The sequence below is a fragment of the Apodemus sylvaticus genome, chromosome 22 (genome assembly GCF_947179515.1).
Source record: "Apodemus sylvaticus chromosome 22, mApoSyl1.1, whole genome shotgun sequence".
In the NCBI taxonomy this organism is placed as follows: domain Eukaryota; kingdom Metazoa; phylum Chordata; class Mammalia; order Rodentia; family Muridae; genus Apodemus; species Apodemus sylvaticus.
Genome location: NC_067493.1, coordinates 12,481,310 through 12,499,858, shown reverse-complemented (window position 1 = coordinate 12,499,858; position 18,549 = coordinate 12,481,310). Strand labels below are relative to the sequence as shown.

The 18,549-nt window shown below is 37.4% G+C and overlaps 1 protein-coding gene across 1 annotated transcript in view; it reads left to right on the top strand.

Annotated features, from left to right (window-relative positions):
* Positions 1–1,357: 1,357 nt before the first annotated feature.
* LOC127673330 (zinc finger protein 431-like) overlaps positions 1,358–18,549 on the top strand; it is a 269,940-nt gene continuing 252,748 nt past the window's right edge. The window contains exon 1 of the mRNA XM_052168980.1: positions 1,358–1,373. The gene's annotated coding sequence lies outside the window, so the exon portion shown is untranslated. The remainder of the gene's footprint in view (positions 1,374–18,549) is intronic.

Below are 18,549 nucleotides of genomic sequence, written 5' to 3'. Positions count from 1 at the left end.
ATCTCTCATTAAGTCAATCCTCCCACATCAGTGAGGATAGTGGAACTGCACCCGCATGGATGGCAACACAGGCAGGATTTGAGCATAATTCTTCCTGCGTGGGAATTAATTCTTCCTGCGTGGGAATTAATTAATATTTCTTAATTATACCTTTTGAAGTAAGAGAGTCTTTCTTAATCTTGATCTTTTGGGATGTTCAGATCTTTAGATCCACCTTTGATCTAAGCTATAGATTCTCTTGGCTACCTACAAATATAAAGGATATTGAACACAGTGTGTTTTGTTATTTTGTTTGTTCTGTCCCTTTTTTTAAACAAAAATAGTTCATTTATTTGTTTTTTGTTTGTTTGGGTTTTTTTTGTTTTTTGTTTGTTTTTGAAACTGGCATTAGTAAGTACTTATTTCTTCAAAATTTTGGTATATAGTGAAAAATCATTTGATATATCCTACAACATGAAATCAACCAATGCTTGACTTTTCTAATTCTCCTTGGCTGGCGGCCTTTATTGGGACATTCTATTAACTAACCTTTCTGTATACTTAGATTCATTTTCTTTATGATTTCAGATATGTTTATCTAGAGAAACTATACTAATCCAACTATGTTTTTCTCCACTTAGCCACTGATGAATATGTGCTAGATAATAATAATGCTCAACAGGGTTTCCCTTATGTTTCTGGCTTTTCTCCCAGGGTTGTTTGATACCTATCATCTGGTGAAAGGGAGCTGTAATTTCCCTGAGACCAGCATGAAGCCAAAAAAAAAACCAACAAAAAACAAACAAACAAACAAAAAAACCCAAAATTCTTGATTCCTAAAATTACTCTTTAATACTAATAGCCTGGTTAACTTTCCACTCCTGATTCAGATTGATAGCTCCACTGTACCTTGAAAAATGGGCTATGCAAGCTGTTCAACTTATTTTCTGGAAGAAGCAGGCAAGTGCTGTGGGGAAATTTCAGGAAAGGTATAAATGTCAGGAAAGGTCTAAATGTCTGATGTCAGGATTATTGCTAACAGATGGGATGAGTGAGCAGCCAGAATGGTAAGTCCTTCCCCAGGGCTGGGTGGGGTGAGATTCCTCCTGGAGGGTAGGCCTATATGCTAATTGAGTGTAAATTAGTTCTGAGATCTGGAAAGAGTCTGACCCTGGAGAGAAAGCACACTTTAACCTTTAGGAAGGATTATACTCACTGGCCACTCAAGTCTGCCAGGCAGACCTGCCAGTCAGACAAAGAGGCAGGATCATCTAAGTGCCTTTCTGTGGTGTTCATTGTGGCTGTGCAGGTTTGAATGATTCTCTGTGTCCTGATTTGTGCCCTGCTGTTGGGTGCTGTGAGGGGCCACAGGGAAACTCTGAAATCAAGACATGGTAAATACAGGATATCTACCCAAAAAGGGGATGAAACAAACACCTGAGCAGTGGGTGCTGGGTTGGTGGGTCCTCAATGGGGTTGGATCAGAAACATCAGCCTGATGTGGCTTCCTATGAGGTTTCTAGTGGTGCTTATTGCTTGTTAGTTCAGGCCATGGCCTCTTAATAACTTCAGTATCATGGCTGGTTGTAAATCTGTCCAAAACATCTGGACCAGTTGCTTTCTGGTAGAAGCATGGGTGGTTTCTGTGACCCTGCAGCAACTGTGTATAAACCTTTTTGTCTTTTATAATATGCATTAATAAGGCAGGAATAGAGCTGGAGAGATGGCTCAGAGGTTAAGAGCGCTGGCTTTTCTTACACAGGTCATGAATTCAATTCTTAGCAACCACATGGTGGCTCATAACCCTTTATAAAGATATCTGGTGCCCTCCTCTGGCATGGAGGAATAATTGTAGGGAGAAAATTTCATACTTAATGGATTAATGCATAAAAAAGAAGACAGATATGAATCTAATAGTTCTGATTTTATACATTACTAGTTTTTGTTTTGTTTAATTTGTTAATTTTTCTGCTGTAGTTTTTTATATTTCTTTAAGTTATATGCTTAGTGTTTTGACTATTATGTGGCAAAGGGATTTTTTTTCTCACTCTGTTTGGTATTTTTGATGCTTCTTGTACATTAACAAGCACCAGTTTTTGTTTAGGAAAGTTTTCATTTATGACTTTATTGGAAATATTTTCCAGAACTTTATGTCCTTTTTCCTCCTCCTGCTCCTCCTCCTCCTCCTCCTCCTCCTCCTCCTCCTCCTCCTCCTCCTCTTCTTTCTGTTCTTCTTGTCCTCTTCCTGTTCTTCTTCTCCTCCTCCTTCTCCTCCTCCTTTTTCTTCTGCTCCTCATCTTCTTCCTCCTCTTCTTCTGCTCTTTCTCCTTCTCCTCCTTCTCCTCTTCCTCCTCCTCCTGTTCCTTTTTTTTTTCTGAGCAAGGGTTTCTCTCTTTAGCCCTGGTTGTCCTGGAACTCACTCTGTAGACCTGTAGGGAGCTGCTTGCTACCGCGCCCTTAAAATGGCGCGGGTTTCCGCTTTCTGCCTTCCCGCTGGTGGGCTCCCCGTTGTAAATAACTCCTTATTTGGGTGGAGCCTGTTGAGTCTTGCGCCTTCCGCATGGATACAGCCTATCAGCAATGTCAATGTTCCTTCAAAGACCTTGCAATGAAGGTTTGGATTGTCCTGAGCAGATGCCAGACAAATTGTTCTCGAATGTCAACAATGTGCTGTTTATAATCATCCCCCTAGTTTAGGAATTAATCCAAGAGGTTTGCTACCTTTAAAAATTGGTCAGATGGATGTTACTCATATTTCTGAATTTGGAAAATTTGGAACATGAAATTGCTTATGAATAATTCGGGCATTTTCCAAAACAGAACTCAAAAAGGCATATTCCATTCTAGTGCAACGATCAACCAGATCATTTCCTTCACTTAATGGGCCAGCCAAGCCTGTATGAGCTCGAATATGTTGTATAAAAAGTTTTGACTCTCTCAGCCAAATGGTCTTTTATAACTCTCTCAGTAATTGACAAACAGTACTGTTTTGTTTTATAGGTCCGGCCACCTCTAGAATTTTTACAGCATTTACCACATATGCCGAATCGGAAAGCAAATTGAAGGGAAAAGGGCATTTTTAAAAGACTTCCAAGACAATTTGCAACTCAACCACCTGTGGTGAATTTGGCTGGAATTGATACAGGACTGGTTTCTGATGTTCTACCATATACACCCCACATCCAGTTTTTGATCCATCTGTAAATATATTGGGAGCATCTGGCAAAGGATTTTGTGCAGTAACTTTTGGAAACACAACAGGATGTTCTTTAAAAAAGAAAAGCAAAGGATGCTTGGGATAATGATTATCTATAATACCATGGAAACTAAAGTGCAATATGGCCCAGTCATCAATTGCTCCACATAGTATTTGCACTTGAAAAGCAGTATATGGAATAATCAGGGAGGTTGGATATTTCCCAAAACACTGCACGCACTGTTGTATTCCATTAAGTGCCAATTTTGCAACAGCAGTGGGGTAATGCTCTATGGATTTTGCTGGTGAGGGTTTAGGATGAATCCATAATAAGGGTTCTGCCTGCCATAACAGCCCTGTAGGATGCAAAAAGGTAGGCAGAATGCACAGGATGATATCCAAGTCCTCTGTGCAACGATACAGTACTGCATCCTGTAGTCCTTGCTCTACCTTCCTCAAGGCCACTCAAGCCTCCTTAGTTAATTGTCTAGGAGAATCCAGGGCTGAATCACCAGCCAAAAGATTGAATAATGGCCTTAATTCATAATTAGGTATTTTCAAATAACTTCAGATCCAGTTTATATCACCCAACAACTTCTGAAAGTCATCAAGTGTCTTGAGATTATCCTTCCTAATTGCAATCTTTTGTGGGATTACTGTAAGAGGATCCAATCTTGCTCCCAAAAAAGAGACTACACTGGTTTTTTTGAACCTTATCAGGGGCAATAAACAATTGCTTTCTTCTCAATAATCTTATTAGCTCTTCATAAGCCTGATCCAAAACTTTCTCATCTTTATTACCCAGAAGGCTTATTCTTTCCGGGGTCAGAAGAAGCTTGTACAGGGTTCCTGAGTAAACTGCTTGAAGATCTTCCTGTGTTGCATCATTCCTTGCCAGCGAGGGTGGTCGCAACATAGACCAGGCTGACCTGGAACTTAGAAATATGCCTTCCTCTGCCTCACAAGTGCTGGGATTAAAGGCGTGCACCACCACTGCCCAGCACTCCTTCTACTTCTTCTTCTACTTCCTCTTCCTCCTCCTTCCTTCTCCTCCTCCTCCTCCTACTTCCTCTTTTCCTCCTCCTCCTTCTTCTCCAAACATTTGTGTTTTTGACTTCTCATATGTTGCATAACTCTTGGTTGTTTAGTGCCAGGAATGTTTTAGAATCCAGATTTTTTTGAATAATGTATCCATTTTTTCTATTCATTTTTAATGCATTTGATTCTTGCTTCCATTCTTTTTCTTGACACAGGGTTTTTCTGTGTATCCCCGGTTGACCTGGAATTCACTCTGTAGATGAGGCTGGCTCGAAGTCAGAAATCCGCCTGCCTCTGCCTCCCAGAGTGCTGGGATTACAGGAGTGCGCCACCATGCCTGGGTCTTCCCTTTCATTCTTATTCTGTGGGTGAGCCTTGCCTCAATAATTGTCAGTGTACAAAAATATTTCAATGGCCTGTTCTTAGAGACATAGGAAATTCTTAAGCCATGATCTGCCTCCATCACATGCTTCTGTTTCTAGTTTGTGCGTTATTTACATGGGAGGCTGTTATTTTTGTACCCTGCCTCTGTTCCCTGCACATGCACTCTCTCTATTATCTTTCTCTTCTTTCATTGCTCTTTCTTTGCTCCCCATCTGTCTGCCTGTCTTCAGGTCGTCTTGTGAACCTCTATCCCATCCACAGGTTCTAACTTCTCTCCCTTCTCTCATACAACATCTTTTGCATCACATCTTTTGCATGTTTTAGTTTCTCAGGACCTGCTGTGAAAGCATAACTTGGCTTTGTTGGTGACATAGTTTCCTGGTTGTTATTCATTATATTTCTGTTAGTGTCTAGCCATCTGGGTTTGTGGTGCTAATAATTCTAGGAATTATTTACTGGGTTTGTCTTATTTTGCTAGTTTTATTCCTGGGTTAGAGTTTGCAATCTGTATTTTCAGAGAGTATTGGCTAAGTGTTGTCTCTTTACTTACCCATTTGGTGCATATGTTCCAAAGGGAATGCTGGCTAATGTTGAAAGCTAGGAGGATGGTGGGCTGAAAGAATTCATCTTAGCAATCCTTAAGGAATGTAGTCAAGAGAGAAGTGAAGCTGCCAACATTTCAACATTTCAGAGTTACAGTCATCTTAAGGAGCCTCAGTTGAGGGTGTGCTCTCATCAGAATGGCTTGTTGCTATGTCTGTGTGAGATAGTGTGGATGATTGATGTGGGAAGGCTCTTGCACTGAGGGTGACAATATTTATAAGTAAGTGGGCCTAGACTGGATGGGAGAGCTTCCTGAGCATGGGATACTGACCAAGCAGGACAGCATACCTGGAGACAATGTTTGTCCATGCTTTTACCTTAAGTTTGTACTTTCAGTTTCTACTCTAAGTGCCCAAACCAGTGAATTGTCATCTGACAAAACCATTCGCAGAAACCTGAGATGCTTTTGCTCAGAGGATTCCATCACAGCAGCAGAGCAGCAAGTTAGAACAACAACAACAACAACAACAACAACAACAACAAAAGTGGTATCAAAAAGTAATTTTTCTGCTGGACAGAATCTAGGTTCTCTTTTGAAGGAATGTAAAAATTATCATAAATTGAGATGGCAAAAGTCATAGAAAGCTGTTCATGGATTTTAATTGGTTGTTATTACAGGATTTAGGAGATTGCAGTATTGACTTTATGTAGCCAGAGGAAATTGATATCATAGCATTTCAAAGGAAAATATACACTAGGTAAATTTTAGCAAGAGGTCATTTGTGTGATATTGGTAAAAAAAAATATTTTCTACTTGGCTTATACCCTGAAATATTGAGTGGGTCAAAATTTAAAAATAATTGGCTAATTTCTATATTTTATACTATTTATATGTGTTTTTTCATTTTCCCCACTTATTTAGTTATTATTTAATTATTTAATTTAACATTCACTTTCTCCCATCTCTCCATTCCATCTTACACAGTCATTTATCCCTAACTCATTTTTATCTCTCCAAGGTGCATGGAGACCACAGGAGTAATCACCAACCATGGCATTTCAAGTCTCTGAAAGGTTAGGCATATCTCTCTTACTGAGTTCAGACAAAGCAGCCAAGTTAGGGGAACAAATTGGACAGTCAGACAGCAGCATAAGGGACATCTACTCCTCCAATTGTAGGGGGAACCACATGCAGACTGAGTAGCCTATGAACTACATATATGATGGAGGACTCAGTCCATCCTGTGTATGTTTCTTGGTTGGTGACTCAGTCTCTGAGAGTCTCCTAGTGTCCAGGTTATTTGACACTGAGGGTCTTCTCATGGACATCCTGTTCCTTTGGAGGCCCTCAATCCTTCCCCCTCCCCAACTCTCCAAAAGACACCTTGTCCCCTGTCCAATATTAGGCTGTGGGTCTCTGCATCTGTTTCAGTCATGTTCTGGGTGGAGACTCTCAGAGGACAATTATGCTAAGCTACTCTCTGGAAGTTTAACAAAGTATCCTCAGTAAAGTCAGGGTTTGTTGCTTGCCCAGGTGCTGGGTCTCAAGTTTGGCAGGGTATAATTTAGCCATTCCCTCATTCTCTGATCCATTTTCCCCTGCATTTCCTGTAGACAAGACAAATTTTGTGTGGAAAGGAATTTGGTTCAGGTGGTGTCCTTAACTCTCCACTGGGGTTCCTGCCTGGTTGCATGATGTAGCTTCTTCAGGGTCCATATCTCACTCCTTGGTGCCCTCCAATTTGTCATCTTGGGCACATTCTGAATATATTCCCACCTTCCACCCTCACCTGCTGTAGATTTCAATTCATTATCTTTGCCCTCTGGTCCTGTCTTGTCTCTCACCACACCTGTTCCTGTTCTCTCCCACTTCCCCTTTTTTATCTGCTTTCTTATCCAGTTCTCTCTCTTCCATCTGCCTCCTTTGCCCATTTTATTCCTCCTAAGATTAAACCATGCTCATTTGGGTCTTCTTGTTTAGCTTCTTTTGGTCTGTCGAGAGAAGTTTGGATATCCTGTACTTTATGGTTAATATTCACATACGTGCCTGTCCTTTTATTTCTGGGTTATCTCAGTCTGGATGGTAGTTTCTAGTTGTACCCATTTTCCTGGAAAATTCATGATGTCCCTATTTTTAATAGCTGGTTAGTATTCAAATTTGAAAATGAAACATCATTTCTGTATCCATATTTTGGTTGAGGGACATCTGAACTTTTTCAAGTTTCTAGTTGTAATAAATAAAACAGATATGAACTTAGTGTACCAAATGCTCTTGTGGGTATATGCCTGAGGAGGTACCCTAAGTAAAATTCTTCCTACTGCTAAGTCAAAAATTAATGCAAGGAGTGGGCAAATTATTTCCTAGATCCAAGAAAGAACTTTTAAATAAAAGCTGCTGCAACTGTGGCTCAAGCGAGGCATGATCCATCAACTTAGAAGCAAGATCCAGTTATCTCAAGTGTCATAAAAGAACACATACTGCAGATAAGTCTTATGAATGTAATCTATGTGGTAAAGCCTTTACAGTATCCAGTAATCTTCAATATCATAAAAGAACACATGCTGGAGTGAAACGTTATGAATGTAATCAATGTGGTAAATCCTTTACAGTATCCAGGAATCTTCAATATCATAAAAGAACACATACCGGAGAGAAACCTTATGAATGTACTCAATGTGCTAAAACCTTTACAGTATCCAGCTCTCTCCAGTGTCATAAAAGAACACATACTGGAGAGAAACATTATGAATGTAATCAATGTGGTAAAGCCTTTGCAGTTCAGTGTAATCTCAAAAGACATAAAAGATTTTGGAGAGAAACCTTACAAATATAATCAATGTGGTAAAGCCTTTACAGCATCCAGTAATCTTAAATATCATAAAATAACCCATGCCAGACATTAACCTTACGAATATAATCAAAGTGATGAAGTATATTCACAAGGGAAAAGTCTCCAAATTCTATGTGCTGGAGAGAAACCTAAGTTTCAAAATGTAAGCCATCATCAGGAAGTTGGATGAAGCTAAATCCTGTGATCAAGGATATTCAATGATATTAAAGGAATGGTTACATTAGGGCAAGATTCCATCCAGATAAACATGGATTTGCAGTTGTATGAATATAAACTGTATGGTGTTATGAATTATTATTACCTGGTTATTGTTTTCATGTGGAGATATGAAGATACAAATATGTGTCAAACTGAGAAGGGATAGATCTTGATTGCTGTTCTGGGATTTCAATTTAAGAGCTAAAATTAAAAGTGTTATATGAAAATTAAAAGTGTTACATGATTTTTATCCCAGCGTTCAGGATACAGAGCCATATATATATCTGAGTTCAAGGTTAATCTACTGAGCAAGTTCCAGGACCACCCAGCATAGACAGTGAAGTATTTGAAAAATAGAAACTGGGTGAAAATGTAATGGAAGATGCCATGTTTTAGCTACATCAAGCGGCAGAACTCAGCAGCTTTGTCTATGTGGCTCTGAATTTAAAGGCAAGAATAGTGTGTGTGTGTATGTGTGTGTGTGTGTGTGCTTTCCCTTCTTTTGCAGATAACACAAGATTTTTGACTACCTGTGTTTCATTAACTACTTTGGGTTAGATTCTTCTTCTAACACTTTAAGTGGGTCAGTATTTGTAGACAGATATTGTTCAAATTTTAATTTATCATAGACTATCTTATTTTTCCATTTCTGGTGAATAAATTTTCTCTACGTATAATAAACTCTAGTTTCTGTAGGAAATATGTTCAAGCCTTTCTCGTATTAAAATACTACAATGAGAAGTTATCTGTGATTTCAATAGATCTTCCTTTATCTTTTTGGCTTTTACACCTTTGCAGTTTTTATTATTCGTTCTTTGTATTGTATGTTTTGATTATTATTCAGGGAAGAGACTTTATTTTATGATCTATTATATTTGGTATTTTGATGATTCTTGTACTTCACTCTTTAGGTTAGGAAATTTTTCTTGTTTGATTTTGTTGTCAATACTTTCTGAGACTTTGATCTAGTATTCACCATTCTTTATTCCTAGTATTCTAATGTTTTGTCCTTTCATAATGTCCTAAATTTTCTGGATATTTTATATCAGGAAGTATTAAATTTAACATATTTTTGGCTGATGTGTCCATCCCTCCTCTTGTATCTTCAATGTTTGAGATTTGTCTTCCTTTTTTTTTTTCTTCTCTCAGTGACCCTTGCCTTTCTAGTGCTAATGTGTACTCCTAAATTTTTATTTCCATTATTCCCTCAGTTTATGTTTGTTTCATTGCTTCAATTTCTTGGTCTCTAATATTTTGTTTCCTTCAACTCATGGTTTTTTTGTTGGGAACCAGAGAGCTTGGCTCAATGCCTCCAACTGTGCTGTTTGCACAGGTTTCTTGAGAGCAAAACATCCCATGGCTTAGCTTGATTCCTGTCTTCACGCCTAGTGTGGTATGGACTTCCCAGGTGCCTGACCTATGACTATAATTGTTTTTTCCTGTTCCCTTCCCTGGCCTCTAGAATATATATATATATATATATATATATATATATATATTGCTGGTCTCTCAGTAAAGCTTTGGCAGTCTCCTTGCAGAATGACCCGTGTCTGTGTTTTTTGTTAATCCCCCAGGCCAACGCCCAATACTCAGTACTGTGGCAGCACAGGTGCTGTCAAATGGAGGTCCCACCAAGATTGGGAAAGAGGGGAGCACCTGACGGGATCGTTCCAAGAAAAATCAGCCAGTGAAAAGAAGAGGAATGTATTGCGGAATATATGTTGCAAGAAATAAAGTAAAAGTGAGTACAGGATTGTGCCAAGGGGATAACAAGTTCCGCCTTAAAATTGGTGGATCAACTGGTGGTTCTGCTTAGGTAACAGATATTGGGTTCAAGGTTAAGACAGCTAGGGTGTGATAGCAAATTGGGATGGTGAATTTTATTAGGCAATTTGTCAGCAGTCTAAAACTGCATCAGGCAAGAGGAATGGGGCATAAAATAAAATAAAAGTAAATAAAATTAAAAGAGTAAAAGACAAAAAACAGATTTTAGAAACATGGAAAAGAAAGAGAAAGAAGGAAAATGGATTCAATACTCTCTTAGGGACAAGGGGAAACATGGAGATGTCCTGTTTCCTCTATGGACCCTACTGGAGATATTATTAGTACTGGTTACAAATGCTCTTTCCTCCCTATGTATTATCTTTGGTGCACCAATTTGTCCACATGTGTCTATCCTTGTTTCGTTGTTTGAATGATTCTTCTATGTTTCATGTTGAAAAGAAAAAATGGTAAAAACTTTATTTCATGGTGAAAAGAAAAATTGGTAAGAACTTTATCTACTGGAGGTCCATCTCTTAATCCAGTCTCAGGTTACACAGCAGAGGCTGATTTAAGCTGCTCTGCATTTAGCTAGGAGTCAAGCACAGCTAGAGAAAAGCTGCTTTTAAAAGGGCCAGCAGCTTCTCAAGTTCTAGGGCAAGTAGGCTGATGGTTATTTCTCCTATTGGGTACAAATTGATTTTTCTCTTGAAATTGAAGCTAGAAAAAAAGTTTGGTTTAAATTTATAAGATTCATGTAGTTGCTTCATTTTTGTTTCTGATTGGTCTTAAAGGTATAAGTATGTTTTCCATGTCTTGACTATAGTGTATTGGCTTATAAGGTATTGGGCATGATTTAAAAAAAATTACATTGGTAACAAAAAGTTAGTTTAAAACTGGTAACTCAGGGTTGGAGTTATATTAAACAACAACACCTGGCAAGACACAACCCAGGAAAAAAAGGCCTCTAAGATACTTCTAAATTGACATAATATTTTATGTAATTCTTATCCTAGAAATTAGTCTTATAAGAGATAAGATTTAAAATATCTTTTTAATGAGGTATTATAAGTTGTACTGTCATGCATTCAAACATAAGAACTTGCAGACAAACTTTATGATTTAAAGAATGATAAATGTTAAAAACAGCTGTGGCCAGTATAGGTCTGTTGCCACTTTTACACAAGCTTTGTTGTAGAAAAAAACAGTGGTAGAAGCAATATTCCAACATAAAACAGATTTGCAAAGGAAATTTCAGAAAGAGGGGCCAGAAAGTGTTCCTGTGACTGCCTTCACCCTATGGAGACTAGTCAGGGATGCTCTCTTGAATACCAAGGCTAAGGTTAAGGATCAGATGTTCGAGATTAAAAGAATTTTCGGAGTAGCACAAGATGATGCCTCAATGGAGTCTTTGAAGGCATCCGAATCAGAGAGTGAGACAGAATTATCTGAGGAGGAGGAGGAGGAGGAGGAGGAGGAGGAGGAGGAGGAGGAGGAGGAGGAGGAGGAGGAGGAGGAGGAGATTTTAGAAAAAGAGATAGAGGAATTAAAATTAAAATTAACGAAATGTAAAGAGCAAAGAGTGTCCACTTCCCGACCACCTAGTAAAAATCCTTTCTTTATAGAAGAGGGGGCTTCTGCTTATCCAGCCTTTGATTGGTGTTATGAAGAACCAACACCAAAAAGGGGAGTAGTTTTTTCTGAACCTATTTCTAATACAAAAGCAGCATACCCTGTGTTTGAGATTCTTGATCCTGCTAATCCAGGATAGGTGATAAGACATCATGCACCTTTGAGTTTTAAATAGTTGAAGAACCTAAAGGAAGCTGTTTCTTCCTATGGACCTTTAGCCCATTTTACCTCAGCATTTTTAAATCATATGCTACTTCTAATTTGACTCCTGCGGATTGGCAACAATTATGCCGAGCAGTCCTGAGTGTGGAGGATTATTTACTTTGGAGAGGAGAGTCCCAGGAGCAATGTGTTCAGTTAGCCAGAATAAATGCAAATGCAGGATTCCCTCAGAAAATGTGGAGAAATTAACAGGGACTGGACCCTATGCTGGGCTTCATAATCAGATTCAACATGATCCTGCTGTATATGCTCAAATTTCATCTGCTGCCATTAGGGCTTGGAAAACTTTACCTAATAAAGCAGCTGGGGATCAATTGTCTAAGATAATTCAAGGGCCTTCTGAACTGTTCAAGAGTTTGTGGATAGATTGTTACAACTTGCTGGAAAATCGTTTGGAGATGCAGATACAGCAATGCCTATAGTAAAACAATTGGCCTTTGAAAATGCAAACAAATATTGTAAAGAAGCTAATAGACCACATAGAATAAAAAGTTTGAATGATTATATTAGAATCTGCAAAGAAATTGATGATAATTAGTCATGGGGCAGGTTATGGCAGCTGCCATGCAAAAAGGTTCCAAAAGAAATCTTGTTTTGGATGTGGATTACTGGGACATTTTTAAAAGAGAATGTCCTAAAAATAAAGGGACTTCAAGTCCTGAATTATGTCCTCACTGTCGCAAAGCACACCATTGGAGTAATGAGTACAAAAGGTCATTCCCTCTATCCTCCGGGAAATGGGGAAGTGGGCCTGTTCCAGGGCCCTCAAACCAGAGTGTACAGAGCCGTGAATACCCCTGCCATAACCGCTACACCAATTCGGCTTGTTCCTCAAGCCAACCCTTTCATGTCCAAGACCCTTTCACAGGTACCCCAGGAAGTGCAGGATTGGACCTCTGCTCATCCACCAGAGCAGTATTGACACCTCAAATGGATCCTCAGGCCCTAGGCACTGGAGCCTATGGACCTCTACCACCTGGAAGCATGGGCCTTCTTTTAAGATGCAGTAGTGCCTTAATGAAAGGTATAAGGATCCTTCCCTGGGTAATTGATGCTGATTATACTGGAGAAATTAAATTTATGGTGTCTATAGAAAGAGGGGTTGTGGTTATTCCCCAAGGAGATAGAATTGCTCAGTTAATCCTCTTACCAAAATTCCACACTAATAATGCTGTATTCAAGACTTCTATGGGGAATCAAGTGTTTGGCTCCACAGGAGCAGGTGCCTTTTGGGTATCATCCTTAGATACATTCCCTACACTTACTCTATGGATTGATGGAAAGCCTATGAAGGGATTATTGGATACTGGAACAGATACTACTGTAATTTCAAATGCCTTTTGGACAAAGAACTGGCCTCTAGATGTATCTCAATCTACTTTACAGGGTATAGGAATAGCCACTGTTCCACTTAGGAGTCGCAAGGTGTTAAAGTGGAAGGATGAGCAAGGCCATGAAGGATGGTTTCAACCCTTTATTTTAGATCATTTACCTATTAATCTTTGGGGAAGACAAGTCCTCATGAAAATGGGGGCCATGATTACCACTCAACCAGTACAAAATATGTTGGATAAACAAGGTTATATTCCTGGAAAAGGCTTGGAGAAATATTTACAAGGAAAACCTTTAAGTGTGAGTGAAGAATCACTAGTACTTAAACATTCAAAAGATAAAACTGGATTGGGAAATTTATCTTAAGGGTCACTGTTATGCCTCCTATTCTCAAACCTTTACCAATCACATGGAAGTCAAATGAGCCCGTGTGGATTGAACAGTGGCCCCTTTCTAAGGAGAAAATGGAGGCAGCTCATCACCTAGTACAAGAACAACTTCAGGCAGGACATTATTACCTTAATCGTACATTAGAGAATAGTTTATGTTAGATCGAACTTCATTTCCTGACTCCTGTCTTGTGTTTTGCAATGATCCCTTGAACACTAAACCATGTGTTTTAGTCCCATTCTTCTGTAGTTTAAGAAAAAGTCTCTAATGAACAGAAAGAAGACAAGAAAAAATTGAATTGTTCTAGCAGATTGTGTGTACTGACATACTCCTGAGATTATGAAGATGCTGCTGTGATTGAAGGGTTACTGGAATTGTGTCCATGCCTCTAAATAATGAAGGGAGATTCCCTGTTACCTTGTATTACCATCAGAGAGACTTTGGCATTATTGCCACCCCTGATTAAAAAAGGTCTGGGTTTATGGCACTGGGGTTTTTGGCTTGTGGAGCTGCCACATTGGGATTGTTCCTGCTAAACTGTGTGTGTAAACAACAAAACCAGTCCAGAGCAGTGATTGAACAAGTGCTTAGGCACAGGATAATACATCTGCTCAAATTTGGCTCAGCCTGTAACGAGAATAGATAGTCTATGACAGGCAACTCCTTTGCAGCCCACACCAACCTAAGACAGGGGGCACTGGGACTGGCAGAGATTCCCAGAGACGGGTAATGGGAGTTGGACAGAAGGTGTCCTAAGACAGATGCTATTCATTCTTTAAAAAATAAAAAAGGAGTTATTGGGAACCAGAGAGCTTGGCTCAACGACCCCCAGCTGAGCTGTTTGCACAGGTTTCTTGAGAGCAAAACATCCTGTGACTTAGCTTGATTTCTGCCTTCCTGCCCGGTGTGGTACGGACTTTCCAGGTGCCTGACCTATGACTATAATTGTTTTTTCCTGTTCCCTTACCTGGCCTCTAGTATATATATTGCTGGCCTCTCAGTAAAGCTTTGGCATTCTTATTGCAGAATGACCCATGTCTGTGTTTTTTGTTAATCCCCCAGGTCTATGCTCAATACTCAGTACCATGGCAGCGAGGGCGCTCTCACAAGATAGACCAGGAGACTCAATGGGAGGATAATCTATATATCTGTTCCTTAACAATCAGCTCTGTAAACCCTGTCTGAATCCAGAGCTGACATACTTTTTTTTTTTATTCTCATGACTCATGAGGGTGACAAGACCATGCTGGGAGGGATAACACCTCACACCAGTCAAAATGGCTAGGATTAAAAACTCAGGAGACAGCAGGTGTTGGCAATGATTTGGAGAAAGAGTAACACTTCTCCACTGCTGGTGCACCCACTCGGAAAATCAGTCTGGCGGTTCCTCAGAAAACTGGGCACAACAATTCCGGAGGACTCTGCTATACTTTTTCCTGGGCATATACCCAGAGGATTACCTCACACGCAATAAGGACACATGCTTCACTATGGTCCTAGCACCCTTATTTATTATATACAGAAGCTGGAAAGAACCCAGTTGTCCCTCAATAGAGGAATGGATACAGAAAATGTGGTATATATACACAATGAAATGCTACTCAGCAATAAAAAACAATGAATTTATGAAATTATTAGGCAAATCATTGGAACTGGAAAATATCATAAAAAGTGAGGTAACTCATTCACAAAAGAACACATATGGAATGCAGTCACTGATAAGAGCCCAGAAGCTCAGAATACCCAAAACACATATTAAATAATTCCCAGGAAGAAGGAAGTAGAGGACCCGGGTCCTGGAAAGGCTTGATGCAGCATTGTAGGGGAATACCAGGACAGAGGAGTGGGAGGGGATTGTTTGGCGAACTGGTATAGGGAAGAGGACTTATGGGACTTAGGGGGAGGGGGAACCGGGAAAGGGAAAATCATTTGGAATGTAAATATATATATATATATATATATATATATATATATATATATATATATATATATATATGTGTGTGTGTGTGTGTGTGTGTGTGTGTGTATGTATATATATATACACACACACATATATATATATATAATAAAATAAAATGAAAGAATGAATGAAAGAAAGAAAGAAAGAAAGAAAGAAAGGAAAGAAAAGAAAAAAGAAAAGAATATTCCCAAAGAATCAGGTGCACTATATTCCAATTCTGCATTCAAAATAGACCTAAGCTCAGAAGTCCACATAAAAACACACTCAAAAAACACACATACACATGAGTGAAATTACATAAATTTTAGTTCATCTTACAAAGAAACATGGGAAAATTGGATTCATTTTGTCCCATTCTTTTGTCCTACATTGTAAGAATATTTGATTTATTTATTTATTTGCTTATTTATTTATTTAACTTGACTTTCAATTAATTTAGAAATATTTATGCCTACCATTTTTTTATGTAATTGTCCATGATAATCTGCAATTTTAACTTGTTTTTCTATGTAATTCTTCAATTTTTCATAAATATTTCCATATAACTCTTTGATTTTTTCATATACTTCTACCTTCTTTTTCAATTAATTTAGCCATGTATATATGTCTACTATTTTATCTGAATAATGTGCCATGAAAATTGTCAATATTAACATGTTTTCCTGTATATTTCTTCAATTTTATCAGACTTATTTTCCACTTAAATCATCAATTTTAACAGAAAATGTGTATATTTCCTCCTTCAATTAATTTAGAAATATTCTTCAAGTCAACCAATTTATCCATATTATTTTCCATTATAATATTCAATTTATCAGAACATGTTTATTATTCTACTTTCCATTAATTTTGAAATGTTTTTGATGTCAAACCATTTATGTTACTATCGATGAAAATCATGAAATTTAACATTTTTTATATATTTCTTCAATTATACCAAACAAACTTTCCAGGTAAACCTTCTATTTTTGCACAAAATATATCTACTTCATTTCTGAAGCAATTTAGAAATGTTTTTATGCCTACCATTTTATCTGTATAATTTTCAAAGAAAGTTGTTAATTTTAATGTGAATTTCCATATATTCAATACTTTAGAAATATTATGCCTGTATCTTTAATTTGATCAAAAAATAGTTTACTCCCTTTTTCAGATACTTTAACAATATTTTATATCTACCATTTTATTTGTATAATTTTCCATGAAAATTGTTAATTTTAATGTATCTTTCTATATATGTCTTAAATTTTGTGAGAAATATTTTCTGTGTCGCTAAAATATATGTAATTCGACTTTAAGTCAATTTAAAAATATTTTTTAATATTTTATCTGTGCAATTTTCCATTATAATCTTCAGTTTTAGCATGTTTCTGTTACATGTGTTTATATATTTCATCAATTTTATCAGAAATATTTTTCATGTATCTTTAATTTTATCAGAAAATGTTTATACTTTCTTCTTCAATTAATTTAGATATATTTTAAGTCAACAAATTTATCCATATTATTTTCTTTTATAATCTTCAATTTGGATATTTTTTATATATTTCTTCAAATTATATGAAATATTTCCCTTTAAATCTTCAAGTATATCAGAAAATGTTTACCATCTAGTATCACTTAAATTAGAATAGTTTTTATGTAAACCAATTGATGTATTATTATCCATGAAATTTGTTAATATTTTTTAATGTGGTCAATTTGAGTACTATTTTCTACATAATTCTTCAATTTCATCAAAAATACTTTCCATGTAAATCTTCAATTTTTCATTAAAATTTTCATTTTCATTAAATAGTTCTACTTCATTTTTCAAATTATTTAACTATTTTGATGTGTTTTCTATATATTTCTACAAATTTATCTGAAATAATTTCCATGTAATATTTTACATTTCAATTTTACCAGAAAATGTTTATACTTCATCCTTCAATTAAATTAGAAATGTTTTTCAAGTCAGCCAATTTATCTGTATTATTCCATGAAAATTGTTAATTTTAACGTTTTTCTATATATTTCTTCAGTTTTATCAGAAATGCTTATAATTCACTTTTAATTATTTTGTGATTTCTTTATTGCTTCTGATTTCAAATCTTAGTCTCTTTTCTTACCTTTCACCACATTTTAAATTGTATTTTCTTACATTTCTTCAAGTGATTTATTTTTCCCTCTCTAAGGGTTTCTACATATTTTTCTGTGGGTTTCTGTATTTCATTAAAGGGATCATTTTTATCCTCACCAAAGACATTTGTCATCCTCATGAAATGACATTTTAGGTTAGACTCTTGCTCTTATTGCGTGTTTGGGTATCCAGGGTAGGAGAACTGGGTTATGATATTGCCAAATTATATTGGCTTCTGTTGGTTATGTTCTTGCCTTTTTCTTCCACCACCTGGTCATTTCTCATGTTAACTTACCTGGCCCCCTCGGACTGGGCCAGGCCACTTTGGAGACAGGCAGTGCTGCCTCTGGTTAGGACAGGCCTTCCGTGTCCATGCTTAGTGCAACCTTCATGTGTCCCCATGTCTCTGATTAAGGAAGACTTCCTAAAAACCAGGTTGGCTTTTGGTTCTGGGGCAGACATTTTGATCTGTCCTAGTTTCAGGTGGAAATGCAGACTGAAAGGACAATGTGACTCAGGAAGAGACTGCTAGATACCACATCTGCTGGTCTCTGTGGGGGTACAAATTGGTGTGGGGGTAAAAAAAGGACTGACCTATATTTCTAGATATGGAAGGCCACCTATTTGACAGGTAGACTGTTAGGATTTGGAAGCAACCCTGTTTTTCATAAGTTCAGACACTATAAATCTTTCAGGTATAAACTCTCTATATAATACTGTCTATGAAATGAAAACAGATAGAGGCTATCTCATGTTCTACATAGCACAACATGGAATCAGATATCTGATTTCAACAAGAAATAAAAGGACAATGAACTGAAAAGAAGCTATGAAATATTATTTGTGAGACATAGAAGAACATTTTCTTTTATATACTCATAAAGTACTGTAGGGAATATATTAAGACTGCAATCCAAATGTATAACTTAAAGAAAAATGA